This window comes from Ictidomys tridecemlineatus, chromosome 10 (assembly GCF_052094955.1).
Source record: "Ictidomys tridecemlineatus isolate mIctTri1 chromosome 10, mIctTri1.hap1, whole genome shotgun sequence".
In the NCBI taxonomy this organism is placed as follows: Eukaryota; Metazoa; Chordata; class Mammalia; order Rodentia; family Sciuridae; genus Ictidomys; species Ictidomys tridecemlineatus.
The window spans coordinates 44950-70640 of record NC_135486.1 but is presented as its reverse complement, the minus strand read 5'-3'; the positions used below and the strand labels follow the sequence as shown (position 1 = coordinate 70640).

Sequence of the window (25691 nt, the reverse complement as noted above, 5' to 3'; positions counted from 1 at the left end):
GAGATAAAGAGCCCTGAGCAATCTCTGATTCCAGCCAAGGAGCGAGCCCTGCAGACACCCAGATGGTCCTCGCCTGGGTGCTGTGGCACGTCACCCAGCTTGTAAGAGTGATGTCAAACTGTATGACTTTCATGATTATGTGTCTGTTTCCAATTTGACAAGAGAACTCCTGGAAAGTAGGAATCTTAAAGGCTTCCATCCCCTGTGCCTGGCAAAAGGCTGGCATGAAACACATTCAAGAATACTTGCTGAAAATATCTAGGTCTTTTTCCTCATAGAGCTGTTAACATTTTTCTTTGAGTGGAAGCTAACCATAACCAGGCGAGACAGAGAAGCCGTGGGGTCAACCTGTAGTTAAGTTAGGTTCTGCTTATTTTCCACAAACCACAGGGAGACCACATGAAAAACTTCAAGTTACAGAATGCCAGGAGGAGTGATTACGGATGTCAGAGAAGTGAAGAGCACTGCATTAAATATCTAGATTTGACACCCCACTTTTCCTTAGCCCAGGGGGTACAATAACTACTGCCAAGAGAGTCCATTCTGCATTGTCCATCCCTTCTGCTCTTTCCCCAAGACCTTCTCACCACTAACCCAGTGGGTTGGCTCTGCCCTGCCCAGCACAGCAGGCTGTAGAACAAGATGCTCTGTGCAGGACCAGGCCAACCCAGATGTGAGGGTCCTCTAGGCTCAAGAGGGTGTGGGGAGGTAGGAGCTCTGTGCAGGACCAGGCCAAGCCCAGATGTGAGGGTCCTCTAGGGTCAGGAGGGTGTGGTGACGTAGGAGCTCTGTGTAGGACCAGGCCAACCCCAGATGTGAGGGTCCTCTAGGCTCAGGAGGGTGTGGTGAGGTAGGAGCACTGTGCAGGACCAGGCCAACCCCAGATGTTAGGGTCCTCTAGGCTCAGGAGGGTGTGGTGAGGTAGGAGCTCTGTGCAGGACCAGGCTAACCCAGATGTTAGGGTCCTCTAGGGTCAGGAGGGTGTGGTGAGGTAGGAGCTCTGTGCAGGACCAGGCCAAGCCCAGATGTTAGGGTCCTCTAGGGTCAGGAGGGTGTGGGGAGGTAGGAGCTCTGTGCAGGACCAGGCCAAGCCCAGATGTGAGGGTCCTCTAGGCTCAGGAGGGTGTGGTGAGGTAGGAGCACTGTGCAGGACCAGGCCAAGCCCAGATGTTAGGGTCCTCTAGGCTCAGGAGGGTGTGGGGAGGTAGGAGCACTGTGCAGGACCAGGCCAACCCCAGATGTTAGGGTCCTCTAGGCTCAGGAGGGTGTGGTGAGGTAGGAGTTCTGTGCAGAACCAGGCCAAGCCCAGATGTTAGGGTCCTCTAGGCTCAGGAGGGTGTGGTGAGGTAGGAGCTCTGTGCAGGACCAGGCCAAGCCCAGATGTTAGGGTCCTCTAGGCTCAGGAGGGTGTGGGGAGGTAGGAGCACTGTGCAGGACCAGGCCAACCCCAGATGTTAGGGTCCTCTAGGCTCAGGAGGGTGTGGTGAGGTAGGAGCTCTGTGCAGGACCAGGCCAAGCCCAGATGTTAGGGTCCTCTGGGGTCAGGAGGGTGTGGTGAGGTAGGAGCTCTGTGCAGGACCAGGCCAAGCCCAGATGTTAGGTCCTCTAAGCACCTCTAGGTGTTTAGGAACCATGACACACTCAGTGTCTGGAGCAGTGCACAGTCTTCACCTGATGCAGAACCATAGTCTGGGAGGTATTATGGAGATTTTCTGCATTGTTCTTGCCTATAGAAAATCTGACATGAATGCAATTATGACACAGAAGTAAGGAAAATCATCTTAAAAGACCTTCCCTATGCCAGGAGCAGGCTCTGTCTTATAAACACTTTTCGTTTCAAGTTTTCTGTTACTATTTATTTATGCTTTCCCCATGAATACACTGTTTATACGTTGTAGATAAGTGCTCCAGATACCCCACAGAAAACTTTTACCATCCGTTTGAGTCAGATTTCCAGTCGTCACTTAATTATAGTTGTTTTTTTTAATGGAATTATGTGGAAATCAACTGTTTATAAAATCGTTCCAGATAATCACATTCCATTCCATTCCATGTTTCACATTTCATCATGTGTAGTAAGTCACGTTCCATTTCACTCAGCCATAAAGAGGAATGACTGTATGACACTTGCCAGTAAATGAACGGCACTAGAGATGATCATGCTGACCGAAGTAAGCCAATCTCCAAAAATCAAAGGCAGATGTTCTCTCTGATATGTGGATGCTAACACACAATCAGGGGAGGGAAGAGTAGAAGTTCATCAATTAGACAAAGGGGAACAAAGGGAAGGGAGGAGGAATGGGAGTAGGAAAGACCGAATGAATCGGACATCACTTTCCTATGGACATATGTGAACACACGACCAGGGAAACTCCTCATCATGCACAACTACAAGAATGGGATCCTAATTAGAATAAGTCACACTCCATGTATGGATAATGCCCAGGTGCTTTCTACTGTCATGTATATATAAAAAGAACAAATTTAAAAAATAAAGAAAGTCACATTCCACTTTCCCCCTGTTGGCCTCAGAGGTGGGAGGGGAAGCCCTGTTGGCTCCGGATGCCTTGCTCCCTCCGGGGGCTGCCAGCAGCCCCTCAGAGACAGCCTGCGTGGGGGATGCCAGTCTGCTGAATTAGAAGCCTGCTGGGGCACAAGGCCTGGCTGCGTCGGTGTGCAGGATCCAGGGCAATCACAGGTGGAGTCACGCCTACGTGGGCACTTCTCAGTCTCAGGAGGAAAGCGTCGGGCCTGTTTCCTCCTGGCTTCTGGAATGCCTTCCCCTCGTCCCCTTCCTCTCCTCTTAGCTGCACCCATAGGACTCCAGGAATGCAGCGGGACCAAGGGAAACTACAACAAAGCCCAAGCTCACTGCATTATTTCCCCTTTAAAAATCAGCTGGAGCCTAGCTGACCTTGGAGTCAAAGCAGCTGTCTGGCCTGCTTACTGGCAGTTTCTGAACACACCAGGCACTTCTTTCTGGCTGTCACTAAGGCCTGTTAACAGGAAACGATTGTATACCTTCTACATCGTCCTCCCTCTTGTTCTCCTTTTGTTTTATAAGGAAAAACTTGTTTTGAAATGAAATCAAAGGGAAGTGCCCAGGTGAGAGTTTGATTAAAGGCTCAGAGGAAGATCACTCGTTCTGGAGACGACTCACATTAGTGGTTTCAACTGAAAGGGTTTGAGTGAGTCTAGGGTTCAGCAGTTTTGGATCTGCTCCCTGTGTAGGTATGCGGGCTGCAAAATTAAAATGAAAGGTACTGGCCAATTAAACTCAGTGCAGCCGAAGTCTCTGCTGCAGATGCCCCCTGCTGGCCAGGAAGGCATGAGCCAGCCCAAGAGCCTAGGGCCCAGGCTCCTTCAGAGGAAACACTACAAAGGCACATTTGCATATAGGCAGAAAGACTATGTCATCTTTGCCTCCTAAAAGTTCAGCAAACACCCAGGGGAAATGAATGCAAGCGTTTACAAAACTTGCTACCATCGGTCTCAAGAACTGAAAGAGGAAATGGGCCAGCCAGTCCTGTGTAACTGAGCTCAGAGGTACACGGAGCCCAAGAGGGACTGCCAGACATGACAGCCCAGAGGACACTGGCTCACTGCGCCAGGCCACCAAGAAGGACTTGTGGGCTGGAGGCAGATAGGACATGGGATCAGAGCACTTTGTGAGACAGGGAGAGCTCAGGAGAGACGAGCAGGGCTAGTGAGCTTCCAGGACCTGCACAAGGGCATGTGGGTGGAAATTAGGTCAGCTCTGTGATGGCAATTCTCAAGCCCAGGGTCCTCTGAACACAGCCCCTGAAATCAAGATCAGCTCTCAGGCAGGGAGAAAGCAGCAGTGGTTCACAGGGGTGGAGAAAGAACATCTATCACTTTGGCATCTTGCCTTTTTCCAAATTAACCCCCTTTGTTAGAACTGTATAAAATTTACCCACTGCTTGGGCTTTATCAGAGTATGAAAGCACAGAGGTCTGGTGCAGGACAGGGTGCTATAGCATGTATCACTGTCCTAGCAGAGGTCTGGTGCAGGACAGGGTGCTACAGTATGTATCACTGTCCTAGCAGAGGTCTGGTGCAGGACAGGGTGCTACAGTATGTATCACCATCCTAGCACAAGTCTGGTGCAGGACAGGGTGCTACAGTATGAATCACTGTCCTAGCAGAGGTCTGGTGCAGGACAGGGTGCTACAGTATGTATCACTGTCCTAGCAGAGGTCTGGTGCAGGACAGGGTGCTACAGTATGTATCACCGTCCTAGCAGAGGTCTGGTGCAGGACAGGGTGCAGCTTGTATCACTGTCCTAGCAGAGGTCTGGTGCAGGACAGGGTGCAGCTTGTATCACTGTCCTAGTAGAGGTCTGGTGCAGGACAGGGTGCTACAGCATGTATCACTGTCCTAGCAGAGGTCTGGTGCAGGACAGTGGCGGCTTGTATCACTGTCCTAGCTGACACGTAATTAACCGGAGGGACGTGGCAGATAGCTTTATGGTCAGTTGGTGGGAACCATTCTTCATTGGTCCAATGATAGAATGGTGGAGGGTGGCAAATAGCTTTATGGTCAGTTAGTGGGAACCATTCTTCATTGGTCCAATGATAGAATGGTGGAGGAAGGTGGGAGACCTCAGGGCACAGATGTGTTAGTGACTTGTGATACAGTTGCCATCTCTCCAAGGACACAGAGTCCTTCCTCATGTGCTGGGGCTGGATATTGATGCCTAAGGCATGCAGGCGGCTGAGGGAGCAGGAGTCAGCCCTGTTGGCTGTATCCATGGGAAGCACTTACCCTTCAGCCCTTGCAGCTCCCACAGTGCCCTAAGGCCCCCCTCAGTGCGTCCTCCTCACCACAGCTGCATTCTCTAGAGCTCTCAGTTCTGCTGCTGCCACCAAGCCCCTCACGGGCAGCCTGAAGGAAGAGGCTGGGGAGTCCAGACTGCTTGAACAAGCTGGCTTTGGGTCAGGACTGCGGGGCCAGCACCTGCTGTCCCAGCTAAGGGTGGAGGAGTCCTTGAGCCCATGAGTTCCAAGCTGGCCTGGGCAGCAAAGCTGACCTCACCTTAAAACACCATAGCCTTGTCTCACAGAGCTTCTCCTTTTGCTCATTCATTTAGTCAAGATAAAAATATGCTTACTGAATGCCAGACCCTTGCCATTCACTATGACATGTTTGAAATTCCCCAGGATATAAAACAGTCCTCTCCAGGAGTTTATGTTCTAGTTGGGTGAGACAGACACAGAACAAGGAATGGGAACCATGAAAAACGATGGCCGATTGTAAAGGAGACTGGTTGTAACTGTGTCTGTTTGTAACTGTGCTGGCTGTAACTGTGGCTGGTTATAATTCAAGCTGGCTGTAGTGGGAGCTGGCTGTCATTGCACAGTGGACATCTGGGCAGTAGCTGACCTTTCTGCTGGCCCTAGTCTGGAATGCATTTCTTAGTGGCCCTCAGCAGCTGTGGGAAGGTCACACTCCCGAGGTGACTGCTCTGTGTCTCGGCCAACCTGGTCAGGATCAAGGCCATACACTCTGCCAGTCAGCAACACGGCGCTGGCAATGAGCTTCCTGTGTGGGAGACAGTGGGCTCCCTTCAATCTTGGCACTGATTCTGGAAGATCTGGACCGGGGACACCACTCTGGGAACAGCTGCCCCAGCCACAGGAGGGCAGAAAGGTGCACTTAGCCCTCAGCCTACCACTGACTACTAATAGTTATAGGTATCTACCCAAAACACCTGGAGTCGGTCATGAGCAAGTTGATGTGGGCTCATCTTCCAGGCTTCTTACTATCTGAGGGACCTTGTGCAGATTCTGCCATATCTCCGGGCCTTAGATCCATCAGCCCCAGAAGTGATGGTGACATTGAATGCTGCTGTAGGAGGAGTGGGAGGAGTGCAAGAAGTAACGCATCGTTGCAAGATCTCCCTGGCGCCTGGCACAGGATTGGCACTCAAGTCATGACCAGTGTTGTGCCACTGCTGTCACCAACCTTCTTGCCACTCATCCACTTAGGTAACAGGCATGCACTTAGCTGCCTTGAGGCGTTTCCTGTTCCTGGGGAGTCACGTTTGATTCCTTAGGCTCTGTCCCTCCTCAGTGGGTGAATGGACTATCTCCTCAAATTTGACTTTCTTGGTAATGTATCAAAGACACGAATGTGAGAAGAATTAAGATAAGCCAGATGTGATTCCTGGTGATTCCACATGTGGAAGGTAAGAAGAAAGCTAGGCTTCAAACACCAGGAGACAGTGTCCTGTGAAACAGCACAGGAGGACGGTCCACTGCTTCCTGGTCACCTGGGAGAAACACACCCTGTCTCCCGGGTCTTGAGATGTCCAAGGGTGCACAACCAGGTGAGGTCCCAGTCGTCTGATCACACAACCCCTGAACCCACCATCAAGGACTCCGCCAGGTCCATTGGCCACCACTCCTCCAGCCAGGGACAGAACACAGGCCACCTGAGCCACTCTGCCGACAATGGCCCTCCTCCCTGAGGGGCCCGCTCAAGTGTCCCTCTGTGTGCACTTTCCTCTTGCTGTAGGACTCCAGGCATTTGTGCTCCTGTCTCTGAGAAGATGATGTGGACAGGAGCCATTCCCACCTGTTCCCAACCCAGAACTCCCTGGGGAGAAATGCAAGCTTATCCCCAAAGAGGACGGAGAAGACCACTTCTCAATGAGTGATAAGAAAAAAGCAGGAAAACCAAGAGGGGAGAGAGGGGCACCCTGGGGCAAGGCCACAGCAGCCATGTAGGTTCTCTAGCTTGTCACCCGACACCGCACACCTTGGCCGCACCACAGAGAGGGACCGAGAAGCGGTACCCCTAGCACCAGGAATCCGACTGGAACCCAACCTGCAGGACAGACATAGAATGGAGCTTCACACAGAAAACAAACAGCCATGCATCCTTCTAGAATTATTAATCAGAATTATTATTATTAATTAGAATCATTAAGGAACCAGCCTCCTGGAAGTGCAGAAAGGCTCCTTGGACAGGGCTTGCTCCAGTCGAACAGGGAAGGGAGCTCACTAGCCCCTCACCACCTGGACAGGGAGTGCGGCGGAATTCCCACCCAGGTGAGGTCAGCAGGAGACCAGATACCAGCCATTTCATACAGATGCCATGACATTTGAATGGTGCATTGATATTACTAGGCATGTCCCAGATTTCTGGCCATGATCAGGGTCACCAGCAACCTGCTGAGGGCAGCCACTCTCTTCCCTGCCCCTGGCAGGAATGCGTCTTTCAACTGCAGTGAACGTCCTGACCCGGGTGATGGTGATGTAGCTGGCAGCATTTGCACGGCCCTAATCTGCACCTTGCCAAGGCTGTTCCTGGAGAGAGCCACGTGGAGCCTTGCACTCTTGTCCAGAAAACCAAAATAACACCAAAGCCAAGCTCTATCCCCTAAAGACAAGCGATGGAATACCAGTGGCAAAGAGCAAGAATGTTGGTGCCAGTTACCCAGATCTTCCTTCCTGAAGGTGTGACTCTGGGTGAGCTTCTGCACACCCCTTTGCCTGTTTCCTCCTCTGTGGGACTACAGTGCCTGGGTGAGGCCACTTCTCAATGAGTAACAGGCATGCACCTAGCTGCCTTGAGTCGACATGAGTCCCCACCATGCTGGTGCCGGGAGCTCCAGGAACAGCAGCCATGGTATCACCATTAGACTGTCCTCTTCTTTCTTAATAAACTGCATGCACATGGCTCTTGTCTCCTAGAAAGTGCTCCGCGTGTGCCCATCCTCTCCCTCCTAAGTGCACCTCCCTTCTCCAGGCTGAGGCTGAGACCTCAGCCCCACTTTTTCCATCTTCTCCTTCAACGCCATCTTCATTCACTGCTGAACCAGCCTCTGGAGACCTCCCCTGCTCACCTGTGATGGGTCCCAGCAACAGCCACAGTGGCTCCTCCCATAAGAGGGCAGGAGATTCACCTGGAGAACAGACTCTGGGCCCACCCAGAGCACCTTGGGCCAGGAGCATGAGAACCACAGGTGTTCCCACCCTCCCTAACCTCACTCCATTCTTCCTCCGTGTCTCCTGCCCTCTCCTGGAGCCTCCTCAGCACCTGCAGCCGGCTCCCTTCCTCCACCTAGGTACCAGCTTGAAACTTTTGATACTCTGGGTGAGACAGCCCTCTCCTCCCCAGACCTTTGAAGCCACACTAGCCTTGCCTGTTTTCTCTCCTTCCTACTGTGAAATCACAAGATGGAGGCATTTTTAAACCGTGTTAGAGAGTCTTTAATTTGCTTTGCTCCAATTTTAAAAGTGGAAAACCTGAGTTCACAGAAATTGGAAGATGTCCTCCACTTCTCATAGCTAGTAAGCAGCAGAGCTAGGACAGCAGATTTTCTTGGTTCCTAGAGTTCCGTGTTCACATTCTCAGGGAACAGCCTCCTGGAGCAAGGCAGGGCCTGCTGCCTGCGTCTCTACAGAGCATCTCAACAGTGGTAAGTGGTTGACGTTGCTTTAGCTGCTGGGGCAGAGAGGAGAAGCCACCAGGCCTTGGGTTTGTTCCAACTCCTTACCAGCAGGGTGACTTGGGCAGGTTCCCTCATTTCAAGTCCTCATTTCCTGGGTAAAATGGCGATAATAGAGTTCCTACCTCATAGACACATTGTGAGGCTGAGGAAAACAATGCACTCAAGCATTTAGAATACACTCAGTGCACAGAAAATACCCAACACATGGCTACTTCTTATTACTGACACTCCCCCATGGGCAAGGTGTAGAAGGTGTGGCTAATGGGCAGATGCTAAACAGATGTGTGGAAGGGATGAAGTATGATTGCATAGGAAGGAGGGATGGATTGGGTGGGATAGGATGGGATAGGATAGATGGGATGGGATAGGATGGGATGGGATGGGATGGGATAGAGTGGGACGGATGGGATAGAATGAGATGGGATAGGATGGGATAGGATGGGATGGGATAGGATGGGATGGGAAGGGATAGGATAGAATGGGATGAATGGGATGGACGGGATGGGATAAGATGGGGTGAAATAGAATGGGATGAGATAGATTGGAGAGGATGGATGGGCTAGGATGGGATAGGATTGATGGGATGGGATGGGATAGAATGAGATGGAATGGGATAGGATGGGATGGGATAGGGTGTTGGGATAGGATGGATGGGATGGGATGGGATAGGATAGGGTGAAATAGAACTGGATGAGATGGATTGAGAGGATGGATGGGATAAGATGGGATGAGATGGCTGGATGGGATGGGATGGGTGGGATGGAATAGAATGGGATATGATTGGGTGGGACGGGATGGCGTGACTTGGGTGGGATGGGATAGGATGGAGTGGCACGGGATGGCATGGGATGGGTGGGATGGGATAGGATGGGGTGGGATGGGATGGATGGAATGAGATAGGATGGGGCACGTGCATAGGATGAGATGGGGTGGAATGGGATGGGATAGGATGAGGTGGGATGGGGTGGAAAGGGGAATACAAAGATCCCCTGGGCACTGAAGATGAGCTCCTTCCAGAACATCTCCCCCGCATAACTATGGGACTCGTTCTGAAAGCATTGAGAATATTGCTGTTGGCCCTTCACTGGGCACCGGAGGTGGAGGGACAAAGGTAGTGAGCTAGAGGCCTCTGCAGCTACCTTGGGTGGCTCAGGCACATTGTAGTATCACCCCCATGTATTTTAAAAATAGTATTGTTTTCCCCAAGCTAAGGGTTCCCATGGAGACCAAGACATTCCCAGGCTTTTGTGGCCTGTCTCTGACATCCTCCTCTGGAGTGAGAGGGGTCAGGGGGGGACACACAGGCAGGACAGAAACAGCTCCCTTCCTCTGACCTTCAAGTCCCATCTTATTCAAAATGTCACTGGCAGGATTTCTAGACTTGGAAATCCAGTTTGAAAACTAGATAATGAATTGTGGGAAAATGGTCCTCTGGTGGGGCAGACAGACGCCGTGGCTATTTTGGGTCCCAAAGGTGGAGGGTCAGGGGAAATTCCCGTGAGAGCTGCTCCAGATGCTGTCCTCCCACAGCCCTGGAGCATCTCCACATCCTCTCTCAATGGCCAATAAGGACTTCAGGATTCAGGGCTTCTTGTAGGTGGGCCTTCATTTACCTTGTTTCATACAGGACAAAAGAAAAGCACCCAGAGTGAGGCAGGGCCTGGAGAGGGAGGGAGGAGGAGGAGAGTAGAGCTAGTGGATCTCAGTGAGCACGCGCCTGAGTCCTGTCACTCAATAACGTCCAGCCCCAGAGCCTCAGTGGAGATGCAGACTCACAGCCACCAACATTTTGACATTTTGTTTGGCATGTATCTTTGCCACGTGGCTAAAAGGGCATGTTCAGCAAACCCATGATGACTCAATGAGAATAAGAACCCCATTCTGTAGTGTAGAATTAGGTCCCAAAATGTCGCCCTACCAAATGTCCTACTCTCCAGAACTCTGCTTTCTGTACTAATTTACTTGTAAGACCTGAGCACAGCAGCCGCTATTTGCCATGCTGTCCTGGAAACCATGGGGATATTTCCCAAACCGGGGGAAACCCTTCCTACTTGTAGCTTCCACCCCCTCAGGGCACAGCAGTACCCAGCATGCTGCTGAGATGTGCTGCAGAGAGCTGGGTTGGGGTCGGCACCCTGCGGTTGACCCCAGCCCAGAGAGCACACTGAGTTCACTGGCAAAGCTGTGAGGTTGACAATACCTGCTCTGCACATCTTACTGAGCATTAAATTAGAGAATATCAAATACCAAAGTTGAATCTGAGAAAAATAGGGTAAAGAGTGCTGCTAACGGTAAGAAGGTTTTAAAAAATTCTGCAATAGTTAAAAGCCTGGGGAACCAGCTTCTCCCTGGGGAGAACTAGGAAAGGTTCCTGGGTAGGCAGGTATCTGGGCATGTCTGACCTGGCTGAGGCTCTGCATGCCAGGAAAGAAGGGAACATTTGTACCCAAAGCCTCTCCCAGCTCGGTAGGTTTTCCTCCCAAAGTTCAATAGAAGCTCACACTTTTAGATCTAAAACACTTCCTGGGAATTTTAAAGAGGTTTTCAAGGTCCATGCCCGTATTTGAGGATCACACTCCTGGAAATTTCTCCCCAGCATTCTGAAACCACCCCTCCAGCTTCCCCCCTCCGCAGTACAGTCTGCCAGGTGACTGTCACACATCGAGTACAAGACTGACAGCCGCCCACATGGTGGTCACTGAACAGGGGTAGCTGAGCCCCAGACCAGACCAGGCTTTGAGTGGAAGCAGAGGGTAAGAGCCAGGTAGAGGTCACCAGTGCCACCCGTGGAAGCCCAGTCTCACCAGTGCCCCGAGTCGCACCAGCCCGAGGCTGAGCTCCCTCGAGTGCCACTGAGGCAAGTGAAGAGATGACTTCATGTATCAGAAAAGCAAGTGGTGATGACGGACCCTTGCTGGATATCAAACACACCAAGGAGTAAGACCTGGGAACTCAGAGACAAGGGAAGAACCGCGACTTCCAGGAGGAAACCACAAGGTTGAACTTTGAAAAGACCAGGCCTGCACCGAGAAGGTTCCCCTTCCCCCATGGTCCTGGCTGGGCCATAATGGCCCTCCAGTGACACCCAGGTCTCAGTGCCTGGACAGGAAGGGGCTTTGCAGAAAATATCAAATACCAAAGTTGAATCTGAGAAAAATAGGGCAAGAAGTGCTGCTAACTGTAAGAAAGTTTTAAAAAAATTCTGCAATAGGTGTCAAGTGGGGGATCTGCAGTGGGGGTTATGCTGGGCTTTCGGGTGGTCAGAGGGTCATGATGGGCAAGGCAGGAGGGCCAGGGTCATGGGATGAGAAGCAGAAGTACTGGAAGATGCTACTGCTGGTTGTGAGGGTAAAGGATGGAGCCGTGGTCCAGGCATGCGGATGGCCTTCCAAGTAAGGAGAGGCAAAGATGTCTTCCTCCCTTGGCCTCCAGTGGGTGTGTGGGATGCACCTGCAGGTGGTGCTGGCCTTCTGCCTGAGACCTCCAGCCCTGTCTGAGAATAACTCAGCCGGCGGCAAGGCTACAGCCGTGGGGCAAGTTGACTCCAAGGAGCACTCAGCCTTTGCTCCTCAGAGAGACCCTGTAGACACCTAAGGCCAGGCTCTGCCCATTTGCTCCTGGGCCAGTTGATCTGCTTCCAGCCTGTGGCCTCCTCCTGGACCAGCTGTGCCCACTGTTGTTCCTCTGTCCTTGGCCCAAAAGCTCAAACCAGACATGTCTGACGGCCTCCGTTACAGACCTGTCCACATAGCCTGGTTTTTACACGTGTGTACGTGTGTGCTGTCTGAATTAATCCCTAGAGCCTTGCATACAGAAAGTGCAGCTGGTTTTTTTGGTGCTGGGGATAAAACCCAGGACCCAGCATGCGCTGGCAAACACTCTGCCACGAGCTCACTCCAGACCTTTTTATTTTGCTTTGAGACAGAGCCTCACTAAACTGCCCAGGCTGGCCTGGAACTTGCCATCCTCCTGCCTCAGCCTCCTGAGTCACGGGGATCTCAGGCACGGCTACCGTTTGTGGTTCACACTTTTTTAAATAATCAAACAAGTAAGTAGCGATGTGTAAGCATCCATTTACCAACTCTTAAATTATCCAGAAAGCTCAGGGCAAGGGATTCTGAGTAAATATCAGCTAATGATCCCTACAAGAGGTCAGAGTTGAGAAAGACACGCTCAGGACTTTTCCAGAGGAGCCTCCCAGCCCCAGCCGACCCCGGGCAGGTGGCTCTCTGTGACTGTCCCTCTCTGGTCCTCGCAGTGGGCCCTCTCCCTTGGGTCCCGTCCTGTGCCCGCTCTGCAGCTCTGAGGGGAGGTGGAGATGGCTGCCTGTTCTGGGCCAGGCCTGGGGCAGGCAGAGAGGAAGAGCACTCTCCAGCCGACTGGCCCTCAGCACCTCCGCTGCTGCTCCCAGGCATCCTGTGCCCGTGAGGACACAGACCCGGAGGAACCAGATTATTTGCCCAAGTTCACACAGTGAAAGGCAACGGCAGGACTCCACCCCATCTCATTTCAGTGTCTGGGCTTCTGCACATACTGCTCAGGTCCTCAGACAGTCTAACTGGCAGCTAAATGCATCTGATACGTAAAAATGTGGGAAAAGGAAAACCTTAAAGGCTGCAGTGTAGTCACCAAAGCCAAAGCCCGGTGTTAACAGAAGAGTAAATGTTGTGAAATTAACGACACAGCAGTATGAATATAAAGCCAAATTTGTGAATCAGAGCCCATCAGGTGAAGTGAAATAAAGGTGACTTGTGAACCCAGAGGCTTCTCCTCAGCCTGGACACGTCACCACAGCAGTGCAGACCTGCCTGCCATCTGTGGGAAAGGGACAGGCTGTCTGTGGTCCCCAGCTGGGTGCGGACTGGGGAGGTGGACACGCCCTGTGTAGGGCGGGGGTCCATCAGCTCCCCCATCCCTGCGGCGTGCCCCGTGTGACTGAAGAGTGCTGTGCCTTCTCCCTGGATGGTCTCCATGTGAGCTATCGCTCCTTCCCCTGCCCTAAGTGGCCATGAGGCAGGGCCTGCTCCCTGATGCTCCTCCCCGCAGCTGTCCTGCCCTCCACACTCACACCTCAGCCCCCGACTGGCCCCGCAGGAACCCAGGCAGGACTATGGTCAGTGAATCTGGACAGTGACAGAGTGGGGGCGGTTTTCTAAAGTAAAGGATTTCTGAGCCTTCTGGTGAGAATTTTGAGAAAACCCAACTTTCATTTTCCCCAGGGCCACAGCTACAACAGGAAGTGAGTGGCCATGAAGCCCCCAGTACAGCCACCAGGGGCGCTGGAAGAGACCCGTGCCTGTGGGGTGTCCACTGATCCTGCAGCAGATGCGGTGAGAGTGGCTGCCGTCCACCCTGGGTTACTCTTTTCTGCAGTAGCTAAAGGAAAGGCAGTGCTGGGCAGACCTCCACTGCAGACCAGCCCAGAGGTGGGTCTGCCTGAGCTTTCACTACCAACCTAGAAGCCGCTGGCAAAGGGAAAATTCACCCAGACAGCAAAAGTACCTCTGGTCACCAAGAGGTAGCCAGGGTGGGGTGGTGAAGCCAAGCGATGTCTGGGGCTTCAGGGCAAGGGGCTGCTGTGGGTTCTGGAGGGAATTCAGTCTCCTGAGGAGCTTCCTGCAGCGGGTGGGGCTAGCAGGCCTCTACAGAGGCTGTGCCTGGTCTCGGGGCAGGCGGCTGTGGCCGGGTCCCCCCACCTGCAGGACTGCTGAGGAACACAGTGACCATCCCTCTTCCTGCAGGAATGCCAAGTGACGGATCCCAGAGGTGGCAGCGGATGAGCACAGCATGTGAGTGTGCAGGCTGGCCGTGTGATTCTCAGTGTCCACCCACAGAGTGGGCCTGCTTCCTGGGCATGGCAAATGCTCCCCACCTTACTGCTGCAGGGGGAGCAAGAACCAGGAAGCCTCGCCAAATTCACTGCTTCCTCCTGAGTGTCTTACAGGTGCCAATAAGACAGCAGACTGATTGACACGGAGGGAAGAGTTTGGAAGGCAGAGCCAGACTCTTCTCCAAGGTCGAAATGTTTAAAAGGTCATCAAGAAATGAGGTGGGCCAGTGCAACACTGGACATAACAAAGAGGAGGGAGGATAGAAGAATACAAGGGCCATCGATGGCTGGAAGCCAGTCCTGTGTGACACCCGGAGGGCTGGAGACAAGAAGCCCCATGATCCTCCCACATTAGAGGGCCCCACACAGGCCCCTGTTTTCCAGGTTGGAGAAGTTTTAAAAACCAGGAGACAATAACTATGATCAGGAACCTGACCTGCAAAACTGCCTGGAGCAAAAGTTGGACCACTCTGTGGAGACCAGATCAGGAGGGGCCAGGGCACGGGGCTGGGCTTGGCCCCGGCAGGGGATCCAGAGCCTCTGTATGAGTAGGTAAAATGATCGGGGAGTCAGAAGTGTCACGTTTCCTCAGAGACACGTAAGAATGGAAAGGTCGACAGATTCCCAGAGCTGGACTCTGAACAGGCTCTGTGAAGTGGCTCACGTGCTGGACCTTGCCTGGTATCACATGCAGCTGGGACCTGTTTCCTGACTGTAAAACCAGAGACACTGAAATCGATGTCTAAGCCCTGCCGACTGAGGACGCTCTTCGCAGGTCCACGACACTGTCGGTGCAGCGAGACTCTGCCTGGGATGTGCAGGGGGAGATGCCCAGACTCAGCCCAGGGCTGCCTGGCTGCACCCTCTGTCCACCATTTTACGCACCCTGGGGCTTCTGACAAGAGCCCAAGGACCTCCCACCAGTGCTGCCACAACACATACTAGAGGATTCCCTCGGAGGGGCATGTCCTACCTTGCCACTGGACATTAGTCAAAACCATCTCTCTACCCTTGAACAAAAAGGAGTCTTGAGCCCTGAACACCAGGTCTGGGCCATATGCAAGCCCTCTCGTGGGCGGCTGTGCAGAGCAGGTAGTTTGTGAGCTGGGGGAACTTACACAGAATCGTGCTTCCAGGGCGCAAGGAGGAGACGGACCCACGGAGCCTTTTTCCCCAGAACTATTTTGGCACAGTGTGAGAGCTGCAGATTCTGCCATCACCTGGACCGTGCCCATGAGCACTCGACTGGCTGACAAAGCCATGCTGGGCTAGTGGACAGCACTTCTAAGATGAATGGACAGTGTCCAGCTGAGGGTGCCACCCCAGCCAAAGAAGGGGGAACAGCTCAGACCAGAGGTTGGCCTGCAGCTTCCCCAGCGGTGATGGAAGAATCAAGCAGTGGGTCAGTTGCTGTACTCCTGTTTCCAACCAAACCTATCAAAGGCATACCCACAGCAAATGTCTCATCTCATGAGAGGGTCTCCATTGTGGGAATTTGATGGCACATTGAAGTAGGACCTGCCATCAGCAGGACATCCCGGGTCTAGAAGGAGATATCCCTGTCCTTGTTGGGCATGGCCACCCGGGAGCACAAAACGGTGGACCTAGAGTCTGCAGCCAGGCAGACCTGGGCTGACTCTGGACATCTTCCTCCTGCACACAGCAGGGAGTGAGCTGAGGCTGGAACCTTGGAGGCCGCGGGCATCTAGACAGGTCAGATACTGACCATGGGCTTCACTTTCCAGGGTTAGCACCAGTGCTCAGAGTCCCATGAGAAACAGGAAGGCACCGCACAGGTTTGCAAGGCTGGCTGTCACTTGTGCAGACCAGGAGTTCAATTTGAAACCCATAACCCCCGACGGGCAGAGATCATCTTCAGAGTAATGATTTGATAGAGACATGGAACGGGAACTAACACATGGGCTGTCTAAAGGGGTGGAGTGCAGACAGGCAGGACAGGCTGGTCCAGCCTCCATGGGCTCAGCACAGGAGTGCTACAGCAGAGGCCCCCACGCTGGTGGATCTGGGAAAGAGGGCGGAGGATGCTTTCCCAGCACGAGGCTGTTCCCTTGATGTTCCATCTCACCCACGTTACTTCCCATCTCGACACAGTAGTCAGAGGACTAGGGCTGCCCCGACAGGCCTGGGAGAAGGAGATCCCTGAGGGTCTGGGGCACTGTGCCTTCTCTCTGGAAAAACCCCCAGTGCCCTGTATGGTGCAGTGGTACAAGTAGCCCCTCATTCAGCACCTGGGCAAAGCCACTGGCCACTGCAGGAGCAGGGTGATGCAGGAGGCTCCTGGGGACTGGCAAGGGCCCACGGCAGAGGCCACAGAATGAGCAAAACTAATGCCACCCCCTGAGTAGAGATCCGGGTATAATAAAGGGAAGAAGCCAAGGCAACGGCAGGAGAAGGCAGTGAGGAGGAAGGAAGCCTGCCATCACTGAACACTTGGAAGGCTCAGGGCAGGAGACGTAGGTCTCAGCTCAAGCCAGGACTGCGGGGCTCTTGGCAGCACCCAGCCTTTCATCTGACCAACAGGATGGGAGAGAGCGCAGATATGATTCCCTCCACCTAAGAAGGTCTCCACATGTGCAGGGCAGGCTGAACAGTTGGAAAAGAAAGGGTACCCTAACTCAGGGCCAGCACCTATTGACTGTTATAATCGACTGTAAGCCAGAGGCCAGGGGTAGCTCTGCGGCACAATGAGAAATATATATATGTGTTCTGTGTTTCAAATTCCTGACAGAGCTCCTACCTCACCACACCCTCCTGAGCCTAGAGGACCCTGACATCTGGGCTTGGCCTGGTCCTGCACAGAGCTCCTACCTCACCACACCCTCCTGAGCCTAGACGACCCTCACATCTGGGCTTGGCCTGGTCCTGCACAGAGCTCCTACCTCACCACACCCTCCTGAGCCTAGAGGACCCTAACATCTGGGCTTGGCCTGGTCCTGCACAGAGCTCCTACCTCCCCACACCCTCCTGAGCCTAGAGGACCCTGACATCTGGGGTTAGCCTGGTCCTGCACAGAGCTCCTACCTCACCACACCCTCCTGAGCCTAGAGGACCCTCACATCTGGGCTTGGCCTGGTCCTGCACAGAGCTCCTACCTCACCACACCCTCCTGAGCCTAGAGGACCCTCGCATCTGGGGTTAGCCTGGTCCTGCACAGAGCTCCTACCTCACCACACCCTCCTGACCCCAGAGGACCCTCACATCTGGGCTTGGCCTGGTCTTGCACAGAGCTCCTATCTCCCCACACCCTCCTGAGCCTAGAGGACCCTAACATCTGGGCTTGGCCCTGGTCCTGCACAGAGCTCCTACCTCCCCACACCCTCCTGACCCTAGAGGACCCAACATCTGGGCTTGGCCTGGTCCTGCACAGAGCTCCTACCTCACCACACCCTCCTGACCCTAGAGGACCCTCACATCTGGGCTTGGCCTGGTCCTGCACAGTGCTCCTACCTCACCACACCCTCCTGAGCCTAGAGGACCCTAACATCTGGGCTTGGCCTGGTCCTGCACAGAGCTCATACCTCCCCACACCCTCCTGAGCCTAGAGGACCCTAACATCTGGGGTTGGCCTGGTCCTGCACAGAGCTCCTACCTCACCACACCCTCCTGACCCTAGAGGACCCTAACATCTGGGGTTGGCCTGGTCCTGCACAGAGCTCCTACCTCATCACACCCTCCTGAGCCTAGAGGACCCTAACATCTGGGGTTGGCCTGGTCTTGCACAGAGCTCCTACCTCACCACACCCTCCTGAGCCTAGAGGACCCTCACATCTGGGCTTGGCCTGGTCCTGCACAGAGCTCCTACCTCACCACACCCTCCTGAGCCTAGAGGACCCTCACATCTGGGCTTGGCCTGGTCCTGCACAGAGCTCCTACCTCACCACACCCTCCTGACCCTAGAGGACCCTAACATCTGGGGTTGGCCTGGTTCTGCACAGAGCTCCTACCTCACCACACCCTCCTGAGCCTAGAGGACCCTAACATCTGGGCTTGGCCTGGTCCTGCACAGAGCTCCTACCTCACCACACCCTCCTGAGCCTAGAGGACCCTCACATCTGGGCTTGGCCTGGTCCTGCACAGAGCTCCTACCTCCCCACACCCTCCTGAGCCTAGAGGACCCTAACATCTGGGCTTGGCCTGGTCCTGCACAGAGCTCCAACCTCACCACACACTCCTGAGCCTAGAGGACCCTCACATCTGGGCTTGGCCTGGTCCTGCACAGAGCTCCTACCTCACCACACCCTCCTGAGCCTAGAGGACCCTCACATCTGGGGTTGGCCTGGTCCTGCACAGAGCTCCTACCTCACCACACCCTCCTGACCCTAGAGGACCCTACATCTGGGGTTGGCCAGGTTCTGCACAGAGCTCCTACCTCACCACACCCTCCTGAGCCTAGAGGACCCTAACATCTGGGCTTGGCCTGGTCCTGCACAGAGCTCCTACCTCACCACACCCTCCTGAGCCTAGAGGACCCTAACATCTGGGCTTGGCCTGGTCCTGCACAGAGCTCCTACCTCCCCACACCCTCCTGAGCCTAGAGGACCCTAACATCTGGGCTTGGTCTGGTCCTGCACAGAGCTCCTACCTCACCACACCCTCCTGAGCCTAGAGGACCCTAACATCTGGGGTTGGCCTGGTCCTGCACAGAGCTCCTACCTCACCACACCCTCCTGAGCCTAGAGGACCCTCACATCTGGGCTTGGCCTGGTCCTGCACAGAGCTCCTACCTCACCACACCCTCCTGAGCCTAGAGGACCCTAACATCTGGGCTTGGCCTGGTCCTGCACAGAGCTCCTACCTCACCACACCCTCCTGAGCCTAGAGGACCCTCACATCTGGGCTTGGCCTGGTCCTGCACAGAGCTCCTACCTCACCACACCCTCCTGACCCTAGAGGATCCTCACATCTGGGCTTGGCCTGGTCCTGCACAGAGCTCCTACCTCACCACACCCTCCTGACCCTAGAGGACCCTCACATCTGGGCTTGGCCTGGTCCTGCACAGAGCTCCTACCTCACCACACCCTCCTGAGCCTAGAGGACCCTAACATCTGGGCTTGGCCTGGTCCTGCACAGAGCTCCTACCTCACCACACCCTCCTGAGCCTAGAGGACCCTAACATCTGGGCTTGGCCTGGTCCTGCACAGTGCTCCTACCTCACCACACCCTCCTGACCCTAGAGGACCCTAACATCTGGGCTTGGCCTGGTCCTGCACAGAGCTCCTACCTCCCCACACCCTCCTGACCCTAGAGGATCCTCACATCTGGGGTTGGCCTGGTCCTGCACAGTGCTCCTACCTCACCACACCCTCCTGACCCCAGAGGACCCTCACATCTGGGGTTGGCCTGGTCCTGCACAGAGCTCCTACCTCACCACACCCTCCTGAGCCTAGAGGACCCTCACATCTGGGCTTGGCCTGGTCCTGCACAGAGCTCCTACCTCACCACACCCTCCTGAGCCTAGAGGACCCTCACATCTGGGCTTGGCCTGGTCCTGCACAGAGCTCCTACCTCTCCACACCAGCCTGAGCCTAGAGGACCCTCACATCTGGGCTTGGCCTGGTCCTGCACAGAGCTCCTACCTCCCCACACCCTCCTGAGCCTAGAGGACCCTCACATCTGGGCTTGGCCTGGTCCTGCACAGAGCTCCTACCTCCCCACACCCTCCTGACCCTAGAGGACCCTAACATCTGGGCTTGGCCTGGTCCTGCACAGAGCTCCTACCTCACCACACCCTCCTGACCCTAGAGGACCCTCACATCTGGGCTGGGCCTGGTCCTGCACAGTGCTCCTACCTCACCACACCCTCCTGAGCCTAGAGGACTCTAACATCTGGGCTTGGTCTGGTCCTGCACAGAGCTCCTACCTCCCCACACCCTCCTGAGCCTAGAGGACCCTAACATCTGGGGTTGGCCTGGTTCTGCACAGAGCTCCTACCTCACCACACCCTCCTGAGCCTAGAGGACCCTAACATCTGGGCTTGGCCTGGTCCTGCACAGTGCTCCTACCTCACCACACCCTCCTGACCCTAGAGGACCCTAACATCTGGGCTTGGCCTGGTCCTGCACAGAGCTCCTACCTCACCACACCCTCCTGACCCTAGAGGACCCTAACATCTGGGCTTGGTCTGGTCCTGCACAGAGCTCCTACCTCACCACACCCTCCTGACCCTAGAGGACCCTCACATCTGGGCTTGGCCTGGTCCTGCACGGAGCTCCTACATCCCCACACCCTCCTGAGCCTAGAGGACCCTAACATCTGGGCTTGGCCTGGTCCTGCACAGAGCTCCTACCTCACCACACCCTCCTGACCCTAGAGGACCCTCACATCTGGGCTTGGCCTGGTCCTGCACGGAGCTCCTACATCCCCACACCCTCCTGAGCCTAGAGGACCCTAACATCTGGGCTTGGCCTGGTCCTGCACAGAGCTCCTACCTCCCCACACCCTCCTGACCCTAGAGGACCCTAACATCTGGGCTTGGCCTGGTCCTGCACAGAGCTCCTACCTCACCACACCCTCCTGAGCCTAGAGGACCCTCACATCTGGGCTTGGCCTGGTCCTGCACAGAGCTCCTACCTCACCACACCCTCCTGAGCCTAGAGGACCCTAACATCTGGGGTTGGCCTGGTTCTGCACAGAGCTCCTACCTCACCACACCCTCCTGAGCCTAGAGGACCCTCACATCTGGGCTTGGCCTGGTCCTGCACAGAGCTCCTACCTCCCCACACCCTCCTGAGCCTAGAGGACCCTAACATCTGGGCTTGGCCTGGTCCTGCACAGAGCTCCTACCTCCCCACACCCTCCTGAGCCTAGAGGACCCTCACATCTGGGCTTGGCCTGGTCCTGCACAGAGCTCCTACCTCACCACACCCTCCTGAGCCTAGAGGACCCTCACATCTGGGCTTGGCCTGGTCCTGCACAGAGCTCCTACCTCACCACACCCTCCTGAGCCTAGAGGACCCTCACATCTGGGCTTGGCCTGGTCCTGCACAGAGCTCCTACCTCACCACACCCTCCTGAGCCTAGAGGACCCTAACATCTGGGCTTGGCCTGGTCCTGCACAGAGCTCCTACCTCACCACACCCTCCTGAGCCTAGAGGACCCTAACATCTGGGCTTGGCCTGGTCCTGCACAGTGCTCCTACCTCACCACACCCTCCTGAGCCTAGAGGACCCTCACATCTGGGCTTGGCCTGGTCTTGCACAGAGCTCCTACCTCCCCACACCCTCCTGACCCTAGAGGACCCTCACATCTGGGGTTGGCCTGGTCCTGCACAGAGCTCCTACCTCCCCACACCCTCCTGACCCTAGAGGACCCTAACATCTGGGGTTGGCCTGGTCCTGCACAGAGCTCCTACCTCCCCACACCCTCCTGAGCCTAGAGGACCCTAACATCTGGGCTTGGCCTGGTCCTGCACAGTGCTCCTACCTCACCACACCCTCCTGACCCTAGAGGACCCTAACATCTGGGCTTGGCCTGGTCCTGCACAGAGCTCCTACCTCCCCACACCCTCCTGAGCCTAGAGGACCCTAACATCTGGGCTTGGCCTGGTCTTGCACAGAGCTCCTACCTCACCACACCCTCCTGACCCTAGAGGACCCTCACATCTGGGGTTGGCCTGGTCCTGCACAGAGCTCCTACCTCACCACACCCTCCTGAGCCTAGAGGACCCTCACATCTGGGCTTGGCCTGGTCCTGCACAGAGCTCCTACCTCACCACACCCTCCTGAGCCTAGAGGACCCTAACATCTGGGCTTGGCCTGGTCCTGCACAGAGCTCCTACCTCACCACACCCTCCTGAGCCTAGAGGACCCTCACATCTGGGCTTGGCCTGGTCCTGCACAGAGCTCCTACCTCACCACACCCTCCTGACCCTAGAGGATCCTCACATCTGGGGTTGGCCTGGTCCTGCACAGAGCTCCTACCTCACCACACCCTCCTGACCCTAGAGGACCCTCACATCTGGGCTTGGCCTGGTCCTGCACAGAGCTCCTAACTCACCACACCCTCCTGAGCCTAGAGGACCCTAACATCTGGGCTTGGCCTGGTCCTGCACAGAGCTCCTACCTCACCACACCCTCCTGAGCCTAGAGGACCCTAACATCTGGGCTTGGCCTGGTCCTGCACAGTGCTCCTACCTCACCACACCCTCCTGACCCTAGAGGACCCTAACATCTGGGCTTGGCCTGGTCCTGCACAGAGCTCCTACCTCCCCACACCCTCCTGACCCTAGAGGATCCTCACATCTGGGGTTGGCCTGGTCCTGCACAGTGCTCCTACCTCACCACACCCTCCTGACCCCAGAGGACCCTCACATCTGGGCTTGGCCTGGTCCTGCACAGAGCTCCTACCTCACCACACCCTCCTGAGCCTAGAGGACCCTCACATCTGGGCTTGGCCTGGTCCTGCACAGAGCTCCTACCTCACCACACCCTCCTGAGCCTAGAGGACCCTCACATCTGGGCTTGGCCTGGTCCTGCACAGAGCTCCTACCTCTCCACACCAGCCTGAGCCTAGAGGACCCTCACATCTGGGCTTGGCCTGGTCCTGCACAGAGCTCCTACCTCCCCACACCCTCCTGAGCCTAGAGGACCCTCACATCTGGGCTTGGCCTGGTCCTGCACAGAGCTCCTACCTCCCCACACCCTCCTGACCCTAGAGGACCCTAACATCTGGGCTTGGCCTGGTCCTGCACAGAGCTCCTACCTCACCACACCCTCCTGACCCTAGAGGACCCTCACATCTGGGCTGGGCCTGGTCCTGCACAGAGCTCCTACCTCACCACACCCTCCTGAGCCTAGAGGACTCTAACATCTGGGCTTGGTCTGGTCCTGCACAGAGCTCCTACCTCCCCACACCCTCCTGAGCCTAGAGGACCCTAACATCTGGGGTTGGCCTGGTTCTGCACAGAGCTCCTACCTCACCACACCCTCCTGAGCCTAGAGGACCCTAACATCTGGGCTTGGCCTGGTCCTGCACAGTGCTCCTACCTCACCACACCCTCCTGAGCCTAGAGGACCCTAACATCTGGGCTTGGCCTGGTCCTGCACAGAGCTCCTACCTCACCACACCCTCCTGACCCTAGAGGACCCTAACATCTGGGCTTGGTCTGGTCCTGCACAGAGCTCCTACCTCACCACACCCTCCTGAGCCTAGAGGATCCTCACATCTGGGCTTGGCCCTGGTCCTGCACAGAGCTCCTACCTCCCCACACCCTCCTGAGCCTAGAGGACCCTAACATCTGGGCTTGGCCTGGTCCTGCACAGAGCTCCTACCTCACCACACCCTCCTGACCCTAGAGGACCCTCACATCTGGGCTTGGCCTGGTCCTGCACGGAGCTCCTACATCCCCACACCCTCCTGAGCCTAGAGGACCCTAACATCTGGGCTTGGCCTGGTCCTGCACAGAGCTCCTACCTCCCCACACCCTCCTGACCCTAGAGGACCCTAACATCTGGGCTTGGCCTGGTCCTGCACAGAGCTCCTACCTCACCACACCCTCCTGAGCCTAGAGGACCCTCACATCTGGGCTTGGCCTGGTCCTGCACAGAGCTCCTACCTCACCACACCCTCCTGAGCCTAGAGGACCCTAACATCTGGGGTTGGCCTGGTTCTGCACAGAGCTCCTACCTCACCACACCCTCCTGAGCCTAGAGGACCCTCACATCTGGGCTTGGCCTGGTCCTGCACAGAGCTCCTACCTCCCCACACCCTCCTGAGCCTAGAGGACCCTAACATCTGGGCTTGGCCTGGTCCTGCACAGAGCTCCTACCTCCCCACACCCTCCTGAGCCTAGAGGACCCTCACATCTGGGCTTGGCCTGGTCCTGCACAGAGCTCCTACCTCACCACACCCTCCTGAGCCTAGAGGACCCTCACATCTGGGCTTGGCCTGGTCCTGCACAGAGCTCCTACCTCACCACACCCTCCTGAGCCTAGAGGACCCTCACATCTGGGCTTGGCCTGGTCCTGCACAGAGCTCCTACCTCACCACACCCTCCTGAGCCTAGAGGACCCTAACATCTGGGCTTGGCCTGGTCCTGCACAGAGCTCCTACCTCACCACACCCTCCTGAGCCTAGAGGACCCTAACATCTGGGCTTGGCCTGGTCCTGCACAGTGCTCCTACCTCACCACACCCTCCTGAGCCTAGAGGACCCTCACATCTGGGCTTGGCCTGGTCTTGCACAGAGCTCCTACCTCCCCACACCCTCCTGACCCTAGAGGACCCTCACATCTGGGGTTGGCCTGGTCCTGCACAGAGCTCCTACCTCCCCACACCCTCCTGACCCTAGAGGACCCTAACATCTGGGGTTGGCCTGGTCCTGCACAGAGCTCCTACCTCCCCACACCCTCCTGAGCCTAGAGGACCCTAACATCTGGGCTTGGCCTGGTCCTGCACAGTGCTCCTACCTCACCACACCCTCCTGACCCTAGAGGACCCTAACATCTGGGCTTGGCCTGGTCCTGCACAGAGCTCCTACCTCCCCACACCCTCCTGAGCCTAGAGGACCCTAACATCTGGGCTTGGCCTGGTCTTGCACAGAGCTCCTACCTCACCACACCCTCCTGACCCTAGAGGACCCTCACATCTGGGGTTGGCCTGGTCCTGCACAGAGCTCCTACCTCACCACACCCTCCTGAGCCTAGAGGACCCTAACATCTGGGGTTGGCCTGGTCCTGCACAGAGCTCCTACCTCACCACACCCTCCTGACCCTAGAGGACCCTAACATCTGGGGTTGACCTGGTCCTGCACAGAGCTCCTACCTCCCCACACCCTCCTGACCCTAGAGGACCCTCACATCTGGGCTTGGCCCTGGTCCTGCACAGAGCTCCTACCTTTCCACACCCTCCTGAGCCTAGAGGACCCTAACATCTGGGCTTGGCCTGGTCCTGCACAGAGCTCCTACCTCACCACACCCTCCTGACCCTAGAGGACCCTAACATCTGCGCTTGGCCTGGTCCTGCACAGAGCTCCTACCTCACCACACCCTCCTGAGCCTAGAGGACCCTCACATCTGGGGTTGGCCTGGTTCTGCACAGAGCTCCTACCTCCCCACACCCTCCTGAGCCTAGAGGACCCTAACATCTGGGCTTGGCCTGGTCCTGCACAGAGCTCCTACCTCACCACACCCTCCTGAGCCTAGAGGACCCTCACATCTGGGCTTGGCCTGGTCCTGCACAGAGCTCCTACTTCCCCACACCCTCCTGAGCCTAGAGGACCCTAACATCTGGGCTTGGCCTGGTCCTGCACAGAGCTCCTACCTCACCACACCCTCCTGACCCTAGAGGACCCTCACATCTGGGGTTGGCCTGGTCCTGCACAGAGCTCCTACCTCACCACACCCTCCTGACCCTAGAGGACCCT

General features: G+C 55.7%; 1 protein-coding gene across 1 annotated transcript in view; it reads right to left on the bottom strand.

Moving 5' to 3' along the window:
• The window catches only part of LOC101958830 (regulator of G protein signaling 5), a 41892-nt gene that overhangs the window by 6683 nt on the left and 9518 nt on the right, over positions 1 to 25691 (bottom strand). The window lies entirely within an intron of this gene.